Source organism: Sturnus vulgaris, chromosome Z (assembly GCF_052056855.1).
Source record: "Sturnus vulgaris isolate bStuVul1 chromosome Z, bStuVul1.hap1, whole genome shotgun sequence".
Taxonomy (NCBI): domain Eukaryota; kingdom Metazoa; phylum Chordata; class Aves; order Passeriformes; family Sturnidae; genus Sturnus; species Sturnus vulgaris.
The window spans coordinates 28341863-28355413 of NC_142283.1; the positions used below are offsets into that span (position 1 = coordinate 28341863).

The following is a 13551-nucleotide window of genomic DNA, read 5'->3' on the forward strand; positions in this document are numbered from 1 at the left end:
GGAAACATCTGTACTTATGAAAATTGCAGCACCCTTTGCAGTTTCCTTCTGGGGATGTGAGAGGAAACCAATACTTGCAAAACAGACTGGGGAGAAGCACCACGGGAAAACAAATGAAAACAGGGTGCAGAACTTAAGCTACCAGTAAGGGATGATGGAGGTGCTCTGCCTTTGTTTAAAAGATTGATACAGGCAGCCTGTTAAGGACGGGCTAACTCACATGACAAATATCAGGTTGGCTATCACACATATATTGCTTGCACATGGATTCCTTACACTCGGCAGGTGTTGCCTCTTTCTTTGGAATGTTTGCCGGTTTCAGAAATTTTGTACTGATTCAGGGCATAAAGAGAAATCTAAAACATCATACATCCCAATGAAGCTGGGGAAAGGCTGCCTGCAAAAAAGCAGCTCTTGAGCCCCAAAGAGAAAAGCATAAAATGAATCTGAATTTGTTTTGAACCAAGAATAATAAAATACTGTAATTAATGATGGAGACATTAGTATTGCAGGCTTAGTTATGTAGATTTAATATGTACCTCTTTCTTTCAACCTTAAGAGCTTTAATTATTTTTACAAACAAACAAACAAACTTAATGCATCCTTGAACACTACTAATAAAAAAATCAAGTCATCATTGATATTTGAAAACAGAAATCAAAAAGAACATATGGCATTCATACCAACTACATACCAAGCAGAATGCTAATAACATTAACCTTTACTCTATCAGATATTTTCGAGAAATACCACTATACTTTTTGCAACGGCTCATATCTGTCATTTAACTGACATGTGAACTTTTCTAAGTTTGCCAAATCACTGAGGCCTGAATACCATTCAGCAATGTTAATTTTGTTTTCCTATTCCAGCTTTTACACAATTATTCTCATGACAATCATTCTAGCCTTGAGTATAAATAATACTTCAAGTGGTTTGTTGATATCCAAAAAATGATGTGTATCTACATTAAGAGATTCTGGAATCTAATGGGAAAACCATGCATATTATTAAGCTGAAATGCCTATTTTTTTCCTCCCAGATGGGAAGTAGTACAGGGTAGTGCTATGGCATATGCATTAATTTTATTCCTTCCACAAATTTTAGCACATATTATTTTTGCAGATTTTGAATCTTTGCCTCCTACCCAGTGTACAGGAGAGTTGAAAAGGAATTTGCTGCAGAGATCTCAGTCTTATTAAGGACCTTGGGTAACTCTTAGATGAGCTGAGGAAGAAGAGGATGGGAACAGTTCTGCTTTGGAGAAGAGTAAGAGAAAAAATGAGTTTGGTAGGAGGAAATCCTGAGGAGGATTAACAGGAGCAAAAAGAGAGATATAAAATGTACAATTTTCCTGTCTCCCATATTTCAGTTCTACAGACTGGTATCCTGGATCTGAAGGTCCTAGCAATAAATAAAGAGCACATTTAAAATGAAGTGGATTGCAATAAAAGAATAATGAAAAACATAAATCCCAATATCTGTTCATCAGTGTTGTTACCCAATTAAAACTTAGTCTGTAACAGATTTCTTCCTAAATCTATGGATTTCTTGCACATTATTTTCCACAGTTTTATCTCATATTACATGCTTTTCCAAATCCCAGGCATTTTCTTAATTCTTCTTTCTTTTCAGTCCAATGAGGCTTTTCGTTTCCTCAGAAAAAAAGTGGAAGTAGCACACTGTATTACAAGCTGAATGTTTGTGTGGGAATGAGCTGTGTGGGAGCATTTTGCACAGTACTTTATACATACTTAAAAGAATAAGTTTAAAATTGTGATTGTTGATGTTTGCACATGTGCAAGCATAGCGTGGCATCATCTCTAAAGACTGATGGTCTGAGGAGCGGTAGGACAGAATAAAATGCGGGTTGAATTATTTGATCAGTGTTTTTTCTCTTTACTGCTTTACTCTCTGGGGTCCTGCAAGTTGGTCTTTGTGTCTGTACTTCACAACCTGTGCCTATCACTTACAGGAAGTTTTAAGCTACCATCAGTTAATGGCTGCACAATCTAGAGTGGGTGTTAAGTCTTGAGGGAAGCCCTGGGTAAACCAGCTCAGAGGAATGGTGTGGGTTCAAAATGGAATTGTCCTTTCGCTCTGGCTCAGCCAAAGGCTGCAATAAGGCATCTACTGTATTTAGGTAAAAGTGAAGTTATTCCTCTAATTCCGTAGAGGAAAATGCATCTCTACAGGTGAGCGTGGGGATGGAGAAAAGGCGTATTTTGTGTTCCACAACCCACCACCCAAAGCATCTCCTGGGAGAAGCCCAACCAGTCACACACGTACAATGCAAACTGGCTGCCTGTGCCTCTGCAGAACTGCATTGAGGGCCTTGGTCGTCCCCACTGTATAAAGGCTTTCTGAATTGATGAACATATCTGTCTCCAGAGCAAAAAGAGCTACTATGGCAGACAGGCACACACTGCTTGATTTGAGCACCACAGTGCCCAGCCAAGTCAGTGCCAGTTACATAACCTGTTCTAAAAACATAGATCTGGTGGCTAAGCACAACAGTACATACCTAGCTGCAAAGTTACATAAAAATTGATATTTTTAGTATCTGCTTAATGTATGTTAGTTTTAATTTGACGCACCTACTGTTATGAAATATCTTAGTCCTCTCTCTCTCCACTGAGCAGCTGTGGTCAAAACATCCTATTAGAGACATCTCATTTAAGTGCTACCACTAGATAGGAAGAAGTCAGACTTTACTTCTGTAGTCCTTTTTTTTTTCTTCTTCTTTTTTCCCTTCTGATGAGCATAGATGCAGTTTTCATGAAGATAACTTCTGTTGTGTTTGAATTCCTTTTTGTGTGGTTCCCAGCATTTCAAAAAGGGCAGCACTGCAGTATCACACCTCTCTCTGGAATGCTATTCCCTCAAGACTCCCATGGCAAAGAGAGACGGGTAATGTTTTCTGAGCTTCTTCCTCTATTTTTATTCTTCCTCTATTCCTCATTTTCTATAGAGGATCAAAATGGATTATTTTCATCTTGACATGCAAATGCCTAGGCTGTGCCCTTGGCTGAGATCTCAGCATTGACTACATAAGTGAAAGATACGGGAGTAGTAGCGTTTTAATATCGCTTATGGAAGTGGCAGTTTTATTTCTTAAGAAAAAGAAAAAAAGATAAAGTTACTGTAGTCCTTTGCGCCATGAAAAATAATAATAAAAAAAGCCTAATAAAACATATCCTCATGCACTAGTGAATACTATATTCACATGCAGTCATTTGTCTTCACAGAGGCAAATGAACATTGTGTGCAGCTTGATATCTTATTGTTGTGCTCTGATCTGCCCATTTGCCATGCCAAAAGTATCAATGGGAGTGAAAGACACATGAATAATTTTACCAAGTCAGATTATGCCTCCAAATAAGAACATTTAATAAGTGATGGAATTATGAAAGAAATAGGAAGGATTTCTGAGGCTGGTAGAGAAACGCTTACAGAGATAAAAAGGTCAAATTATTCACAATTTTCACTCTGCACAACAGCAGTTAAGTAAATGAAATAACATGACCTGAAAATCGGTGCAGGATACAACTCTCAGAATACATCAATATACCATAAAAGTCATCATGTGGTTTCACGTTAACCACATGATTTCATGAAAGAAATGGTATCTGACCTCAAAAGCATGCAAACTGGCTCGCTGCTTCAAATTATTGTAATATTCTTTTTCTGAAACAACAGTGGCAGCAAAACACTGTCAAGAAACTGCCCCCGGCTAACATTCTTGGCAAACCCTCATGGCTATTTACTGAAATGAGCAGCCCAACAAATGAGTTGTTAGCCTAAATGAAAATTATAGCAGATAAAAATTGACAGCCTGGGATGTGAACTAGCAAGGAAAAGAATTGCATGAAGCTGATGGCACAGTTTTGAAACTTGCGAAGAATAAAGGAAAGCACAGCTACTGAAATTAACTGATGAGACTGAGGTAAACAGGAAAAACCCACATCCATTGTTACGTCACACATAGCTGATGAGTGCAAGACTCCCAGCTGCGATGGCTTAACTGCGCTTTAACACCCCAAAACTCAAGACTGTTTATGGTAGGCAGTGAATTAAGTGTGGAGTGACACTGTAGCTGCATGGTGCTACTGTTAATTCTCCTTTATTTTCACTTTCCTGCAGGAAAAGTGACTAGATGGAGTTAGGCCACCAGGATGCATTTTCCAAAGCATTCCAGAGGAGTAAACAAGGCGTTTGCAAGAGGCTGGGGAAGCACTCTGGCACAAGGTCCAGAGCTGGCTGAGTGGGGTGAGGAGCTGGAGGGGAAAGATGATAAGCCCCACTGGGCTTGTTCTGCAGTGTCCCTGGCTGCTGTTCAGACTAAGGTCTTGGACACAGTCCACTGACAGACCTTCTGCCAGGAGATTTGTTACTACAAGAGTTTTGCTTAGGAAGGGTTTTATTATAAAAATTGTCTCAATCTTCTTTTTTAAAAAATCTATCCCACCTTTCTTTTCTACCCCAGGAGGAGGAATATTTTGTATATATATCTGGGAGAAACACACAAACAAATTCATTTCCCATGGATAATATATTCAGAGTGATTTGCTTTTCAGAGTCAGAAGCTCAAAATCATGAATTTATTATGCAAAGTAATAATTGCAAATTATATTGGCAAACTCCATTCCAGAAGAAAAAAAAAAGAGAGTATTAATATAACTAAAAGGATTTTAAAAATACTGGCTCTTAACTTGGGGCTACTGCAGATATTTTAGGAGGTTATATATCTCTGCTCCACCTAAACCACCAGAGGCAGTAGCTTTCATTTTAAAGGTCTAGAGAGATACCGCAATTAATGGGCCCACCTAACAGCATATGTCGTGCTTGTATTGAGTAGTAAGACATGGAAAGAAAATGAAAGAAATGCTTAGTGCCATAAAAATTTGCATCTCTTTCTAGTTCATTTTTTAGTGCAAAGAAATGAAATATATCAGCGTCAGAACATGAAAGGATTTGACTCCAGTTTTTGGGTTAAGCCAGGCTATGACTTCAGTGAGATAACTGGACAGCATATTTTGACTTTGTGGGTCTTAAAGAATCTGAAATGCCTCATTAACAATCCCTTAGAGATATTTAACAACTCCCAAGGATGACTGGAGCAGGCCAGCTTCTCCATGTGGAAGTAGGCGCAGGTGGTTATCCCTCCTTCAAGAGCCCTGCAGGCTCCCTGCCTGGCTTGGTCTTTTTGGTCATCAGCAGAAAGGAGCACTGACAGCTGCCAGAGTCAGGATCGTTAATGCAGTGCTTGTCAGCTACATGAGATTTATTTGTTCTGCTGGATTGGTATGTGATATCAGGGGTACTCACAGGATTAATTTGCAATCATGGTCTTCCTCACAAAAACCCCACAGCTCTCTGCTGCTATAGGAGTATTTTCCTCTTTGGCACACATATTCCGTTAGAAAGCATCCTGTAGTAGATTATGTTATCCAGGCTAGTTGAGATGTGTGGGTAATTATGACAAAAATAAAGATAATATGCTTGTAAACTTTTCAAGTAATAGTTGCAGTACTTATGGTGTAATTCACAGATGTGGCGCCATTAGAAAGTAACAAAGCTTGTTAAAACTTTAGTCATATTTTTAGCATTTCATAAAAGCATTATGACCTGAGTGCAAGGACGGGATCCAAGTGCTCTGTAAGTTACATTTCTATCTCTGTCACATGTGCTGGCTGTGCTCTTGAGAGAGTATATTACTTCCCATAAGGGACATGCTTGAGAATCACTTGCTGCTATCAGCCCAGTAGGAATGCATTCAGATAGTGGTGGGAGAGCCTCCTGTATCTAGGCTTCCAGGCCTTACATGAGGCATTTAAAACTTTGCCTGATTGCAATTAAAGCCTAAAGGGATGTGCCTTTGTGGGGTGGGAACATGAGTGATAGTTATTTAGCCTTTGCAAGGGACTTTGAAGACTTAGGAACTGTGGGAGTTCACAACCCACAGCAAGCAGGGAACAAACTGTCTAACCCTTATTACCTGACATATTTTCTCACATGTGTCTTAGTGATTACTGTAAAAGGAGTTCTACCTTGCTGAAAAAGGTCATTAAAAATAATAAAAAAAAGTAACTGAGATTTTTAGTGTGTAAACACTGAATTTGTTAAAATTCTCCTTCACTGAACAAAAAAATTCTTATTTTGCTTTTCAAAGCAACTCTTTTTTTTTGCTTTTCTTGCAGAGCAAGAGAGATAATGATTCACAGATTGCTCCCCCAGATCCCAAGACCAACATGTCTTAGGACGGAAAAAGAGGAGTCTGCAGCCTCCAGACTTGCTCAACTGTGTTATCAATATCACTTACTAAGGTAAACTTGCTCCTCAGGTGTCACAGTGCAGTTCCTCCAAATAGAACCATACTGTAGTATGGTCTTGGTCTTCCCCATCAGGTGAGGACACAGACTAATTAACTCTTTTAAACACGCAGTAAATCTAACTAAAAGCACAGTTAAAATCAGAAAAGGGAATTGGAGTCCAGCAAAACTCAACAAAGCTGAATAACTACTCAACTAAATCAAATTCTCTTGGTATTTGTAGAATTATTCTTGTGAGAAGCTGTTTTGGGAACTACTTTGGGTCATCCAAATCATACTTTATGTGGTAGTGTTTTGATATGGCTTGGGAAGTTTCTGTTACTTTTTCATGTTCTCAGTGAAATTGTTATCATGATTCATGACCTCAGCAGCAAAGAATGAGGTGTTCTGTATCTCTCCATCCATTGATCCAAAGAAACTTTGCCATAAGGTTTAGCAATAAGTCTTGAAGCAACTATCAGTTACAACTGATCTCTACATGCCAAATAAATGAACATCATGCTAAGTGCAACACTATTAGGCAAAGCTAATGACAAAGGTTCTAATAGGAGCTGAAGATGCTCAGGTTTAAAAGCCATGTTGGTGGCTCCCAAATTACATCATAACAATAATGTAAAAGTGGAAAGTCAGGTCTATATTTTCTTGCTAGGGTCTCAAATCTGATTTTGAAGCTTCAGTTGGTCCTATTGCCTTGAAAACTGCAGAATGGTTGGATTTTACACTATTTTAACCTTCAAAATGTTTGGCATCCTTTTTCTGTTGGTGAAGAGGACAGATCAGCTCATCATTGTATGAGAGAGGCAGGCTCTGGGTTGCTGACTTCTGAAGACACCAAGTGATCCTGTACTGAAGTGCCTCCAAAGCTGATACCATTCAGGTGGCTCCAGCATGAAATACACAATGCTGAAAGAGCAGTTAGTTTACGTTTCCTACCCTGCACCTCAAAACAAGTTCAAAATAGCAGACAGAAGCATCTATTCACTCAGTAGACAAACAACCTCCTGAGTGTAACACTGTTTTCTGTTAAAATACTTTGGGAAGAGGACATAGAAAGTGACAGTGCCTGCCCTTTCTGTAGTCTAATAGCCCCATTGTCAGAGCTGTCACAGAGGAAGAGGGACACGTGGGTCCCATTTCCCCTTCTGCCTTGGGCTGCTCAGACCCTTGTTTCCTGCCCTTTAGAGAAAAGGCTCTAGTCAACGGGAGGATTCAGTATTCACCAACGAGCCAGTGAGAGATGAAAGGGAGCTCATGGCTTCAGGGGTCAGGGAATCCTTTCATTTGCACTCTCTGCTCCCAGGATCATTTCTGTTTATTTAAAGACTCCTTCGTGTAAGCATACACAGTCTTGGGATGACACAGTGACATGATTTCACCGTTTCCTGCTGACCTACATGACATGGACTGTGCCTTGCAAAAGAGGTATGGAATGCATATGTTTTTGTTGAATAGAAATTGAAGAGATTGGGACTATTGAATTGACAGAAATGAGTAAGAAGGAATATAAACTAGCACTATTTGAGATAAGAAATATTACTGAGAAGGTAAAACAGGTTCTTTGTTTATCCAATCAAGAAAATAATGAAGTAGAAAGGAGGAAAAATTGTAACCAAAGGAAGCCTTTCTTTTCCTTTTCTATCTCTTTTTTTTTTTTTTCTTTTCAAATAACAGCTGCAATTAACCTGTTGAACTACTACTAGGTATAACTTAGGCCAAGAGATTAATAGGATCCTAAAAGGATTACATGTGTATATGCATAATGAAAATATCCATAAGGTACAATAGGTAGAATATTATCTCAAACCCTTTTATAGAATAGCTTACCTCTTAATTCCAAGTGAATCCTGTGTACCTCTGTCTAGGCAAAGACCTTGTGAAGCACTTCTCTTTTTATCCAGAGTCTGTACTTATCTTCCTTACTGAAATAAAAAGACAGTAAAAGAAGTCAGCTAAAATATAATACACTCCTCTGCATTGTTTTTGTTCCAGGGTAGCAGCTGTTTTATTGCTTATATGGAACAGTGATTTTACAAGTTAGGTGATACTTTTACTTCTTATATTAGCATTTTTACCCTATGTTAAAATTCAGCCCTGGTAAATAGAAGGGGGAGCATAACCTGACCACCCAGGCAGGAGTGAAATGTTGGCGCCATTCCATAAGAGGAAATCCGCGACAGTGAGGATGTCATTTTCCATTATAAGTGTACTCTTACTTGCAACAGGAATGAGCTGACAACAAAGGTCTTTGCAGAATAGCTTTATAGCAACAATGCAGTGGTAGAGATGGACAGCTATCAAATTCTCTATGTGTCATTTCATGCAGGCTGAGGATAAACCTTTTCCCTGCATTCTGTGATTAAGTGCACAATGATGTTTGGAAAATCAGAGAGCATTTCAAGTATGGGCTCTTATTCCTTCTCTTTCTGGACTTAGTTATTTAGGAATTAATAAGTACAGGCAGATCTTAAAATAACTGTCAAGGTTTTATAATTGGTTTTAGTGTCTAGGAGGCCGTGGAAGTTAAGGGAAGACTAACTCTCACATTATATTAAGTCAATAGTTATTTACTGTCAGTAGTAAATGTCAAATCAGAATTTCATTTGAATTTATATAATCTTTTCCTCTCTGATCTCGTTTTTGTTGGTCTCTTGGGCCATCTAAATTTTCCCATTTCTGAGGAAGACTGCCCTTCTAGCCTCTTAATGTGACTCTAGGGGTGAGAAGACCAACTGGTTTTCTGTTTGCTACTGAATATATTGTTTTACTGTTACGAAAACATAGAAAGGTCTTGCCTTGCTACCAGACCCAAAATTTAGAGAAACAGTCACACTGTTAGTTATACTGTTAATCACACTGTAGTTATTTCCACCACAAGGAGTTGATAATCCAACACTGGATTCCTGAGTGTTCTTGTGGCCTCAGGTACTACTGAAGTTTTTGCAGTCCAAAGGTGTTCAATGCCTTAAGTGTCCAAGACTAAAGAAAGCTCTTTCTACCAATATAAAGGTATCAGCTAAATTCAGTTGTTAACGACATTTAATAATTCCAGAGTTCCTTTACTCTTGTTTTATAATTTGTCACATTATTACTGTTTGCAAAAGTAACAAAAGATATTGCAACAAGGATCAATTCGGACAAATTAAACCTGCAGAGGGATTTCAAACACAGACATTTGTCCTCTGGGATTAGACATCAGTAGCCTGTGGAATTATTTCTGACATTTCCTCCATCATACAATCAGAATAATGAAACAAGCTGGTGATGATCTTTTCCTGCTCAAAGAAGAACTTTCACAGAACCTTCCCAACCTATTAGCATCAGGAAATTGTGCTTGGAAAGTTCAGAGAAAAAAGAAAAATCTTCTACAAATGAAAAGCAGAGATGTTATCATGTGTCAATAACATTCATTGGGAAGTCTGTTCATAAACATATCTTTAGCTGGCATAAATCAGAATGACATAACTGGTGTATATTGATTTAGTTCAGTCCTGGAATTTTCACACAGGAGTGTCTAGATCTATGACTAGAATCTGGACCTGGTCTTCTAAAAGTAAACTGTGAAATTGGTATTACGTGGAATGTAAGGTTGACTGTTTCTTTTCCTCTTTTTTGTTTAAAATGTAAATTCTGAAACACGTAAGTTTTCAGCATAGTCTCTTGCACTCTGCAGTTTTCAGTCTTTTCTTGAATTTCTGAGCACATATTTTGGTGGCCTAAGGTTTTAGTTCAACCAGCTTCTTCCAGGCCAAACGTGGTCAAACTAGATTAACTGTATTATGTAAATACCATAACATCAGTGAAAAAACTGATAGGCTGCCTCATAATTAGAGGATAATAACCGTATAAACTATATTAATTTTTTTTCCTAATACACCTCAAATAGGTTACCCATTCTGGACAGAACTCCAAGGATTTTTTCAATTACAGGAGGTTTCCCTCCTCGCCTTCCCCTGCTTTAAAAATAAATATAATGTGTTTTGACGTAACACAGTCTCACACTGAAACGTATAATCATGCACCTAAACTAACAAAAAAGGTAAAATCACCAAAAGGGAGATTTTAGGAACAGAATGCATAAGCAGATCAATGAGAACAAAGTTTTGAAAAGTATTGCAGAGAAGTAATATAAGATATTGCTGGTGTGCTTCTTACTTCGTTATTGTTTTCCTTCAGAAAAGTTCTATCAGCTGGGGGGAATTACTCACATGTTTGAAGCTGGGTCTAGTTTCTCTGAAATCAGATTCCTTACTCCCAAGACTCCACTCCGCACTGCCAGCACAAACATACATCAGCAGCTGCACAGCACTTTAAAGAGTTAGCAAGGACCTATCAAGCAATGACTCAATTTCTGATCTCTGTTATTTTCCCAGAGCAAATCTGAAGTTGGAATCTTTGGACTCAAAGTCAGAAGAAGCAAATAAGCATTTTGAAAGTCTGAACATCTCATCTAAGGAATGAAACTCACCTCCTGCTTAACCTTGTAGATAAGAAGTGCTGTGGTGAAGAATGATCCCTTTCACACAAATAAAGCTTTAAAAAGTACTTAGATCTTCACTGATGAATACAGTGAGTGCTGGTGCACTGAGCTGGTGTCAGCCTTATTCTGTCAGGGGCAAGTGCAGTTCTGGTTGCTTCTGCACTTGGAAAACTGTGTGAAACTGATTTCACCTCTGGTGGAATCCCATTGAAATTAGCAGGGCTGTGCTGTGGATGAGTTGGGTAGAATGAAGTGAATGAAGAAACGAAGTTTGAAATTCTCAGATTACTTCCAAAATTAACTTCTTTCTGTTGTAGTTGTTGTTACTGAGCCTAGATATGTGCTGTTTTTTAGTGAGTGAAATACAAGCTATTGTAGACAGACATTACCTTTTGTACAAACAAGAGCCCACTTATCCTGTGGCCTGAACTTGACAAACAAAAGCATTATTCTCATAAAATAAGCAATAGAGTAACCATGAGCCATCTTTGCTTTAAAGGCGTCAATATGGCTGAGGTTTATTAATAATACTTCTGTTGTCCCTTGTTTGACACCAGCAAAGCAAAAAGCCATCACAACAAAAAGGCAGCAAAATCTCAAGCAGATCTCTGCAAGCATACAAGAAAAAACAGGCTTTGCTTTTTACCCACAAGTAGTCTTTTGGCTTGTATGGTATTAGTTAATGCCAATGGAAATGCTACACTGAATAATCTGAGAAAAAAAGGAAGAAAAAACCCCCATACAGATACAATTTATCATAACGAGGAAGTCAGAAAGTTTCAGGACAACTTCCTGATGTTATATAGTTTTCTACGATTTTAGCTACTTAAGCTCCATCTTTACTTGCATTTTCCGATGTGAATATAAAAAATAAAAAGGTCTGAAATGAAAGAGAGAGATTGCGTCTCATATATACAGCTAGTTATGTCTGTGCTGTGGATGTAGGATTTTGTAAATTTTGATAGAACACTTTTGACAGTTTCCCGCAGCTGTTACCTAATGCAAAACTGTAGGACTGTGGATAAAGAACCTTTACCCTTTTCTTCCTTTCCTTCACTCTCAAAGCAGTGAGATTTACCTTAGGTGAGCATCCAGGAGGAAACTCCCTACCTGTCTCCCGCCGGCAGAGGTGGCCAATGTTACTGTGAGATAGACCACTTGAGCTCTGCCACTGATTTTCAGCCTGGCTCTTCAACTATCCTCTTTCATTAATGTATATATAAGTGTACACAACCATTTAAATGTCTCCAGTACTAAAATTTCAGTAAATTGTGCCTCAGTAGGAACAAATACTTTCCCATGGAGAAATTTGTTAATTTTGCTGTGGGTGTAAGACTTGTGAGCAGGTCCATGAGCAGTCCTGGGACCCAAGCTTATAATCGTCTTTATATGTGTCTTTTCCATTATTGTCCTGGAGATGTTTAATTTCTCTGAGAACATATTTTTTTTGAGCTGAGACAGAAAGTAAGAGAAAAACAAAGCTGGATGGGATGGATTTGGAATACCAATGCTAGGCTTTGCATAAAGTGTTATTTCAGACATTCACCCAAAACATCAGAAGATCAGCCCTAATCCCTGAGTCACTAATGAAACTCCATCAGTGCAGGAGACAGCACTGAACATTTTTGGAAAGATGGGGTTGGATGTCAGCTTGAGGGAGACATGTATAGATCTGAATTGCTGAAGAACAGAGACAAGCATCATCTCAGGGCCAGGGATTTCCCAAGATGCTTTAAAAGTAGGTTACCTTATTTATTTTTTATCCCTCTAGGCTTTTTTTGAAGATCTTGTTCTGCTTCTGAAACATTCACCAGCAAAGAATTACTGAAGAAATCTGTAACTGAGTACTTCGTAGAAGACAGCTTTTTAAATGAATGACTTATGTAGAATTTATTTTCTCTCTGGAAAAAGTGGAATTATTTTTTTCAATCTTGATATTGGAGCCATAGAGTCTAATGTGTGGCCCCTATGTAGTGGCAAAAACTTTTTTGATTTATGCAAGCAGACACAAATAATCTGGAATAAAGAAATCTTGAATAACAGATAAAAGTTGGTCACTTTGATTTTCAAAGTGGTTCTGAAGATAATGAGAGAATACCGCAACAAAGTAGCAATCAGCTTCCCATACTGATCACATAGGACTTGAACCTGTATGCCAGACTTAATATCATTTTCTCACACAAGGATGGAAGCTGAAAAATGATCTGTGCTTCATGGTGGCCCTTGAAGCCCCATCTCCTACATGAAGCAAAACACAGCATACAAGTTAGACCTTCCCTCACCTTATATTTCTCAAATTGCTCTCTAGTTCTAAACTGTTTGCAACTGCAAACTTTGAAAAAGGTTAACTGTTAAACAAAACAGGGAGAGAAGGCAAGACACCTACAACACACTTCAATTGTCCTGCTCAGCATGAGAAACCTCTTTTAAACAAAGAGGAGTCAGTTGGGTACCCAAGCTGAAACGAAGACACCAACTCTGATGTACTGTTCTTTATTTCCTGACCTTTAATATCCATAAAGGTAAAGAAATACTTCTCTATGAAAGGAACTACATTTTAGACAATCAAATTTGGGTTTTGAGTTGAATCCCAAACATCTTTTACAGCTAGATATTTCAATGAATAGTATAAAACTGAAGTCCCTGTCACATAACGATAAGTTTTATAACATTTTATAAAATGCTTAAGTGTACACAACTGATTAGATGTCTCCAGTACTAAAAATTCATTAGTACCTTGTA

General features: G+C 38.2%; 1 long non-coding RNA gene across 17 annotated transcripts in view; it reads left to right on the top strand.

The window, feature by feature from the left end:
- The first annotated feature begins 6197 nt into the window (after nt 1–6197).
- The window catches only part of LOC148219759 (uncharacterized), a 165639-nt gene continuing 158285 nt past the window's right edge, over nt 6198–13551 (top strand). For 16 of the 17 annotated variants that reach the window (XR_015799603.1, XR_015799598.1, XR_015799604.1 and 13 more), the window contains exon 1: nt 6198–6326. This is a non-coding gene — a long non-coding RNA (uncharacterized LOC148219759). The other variant, XR_015799601.1, reaches the window with a different exon arrangement.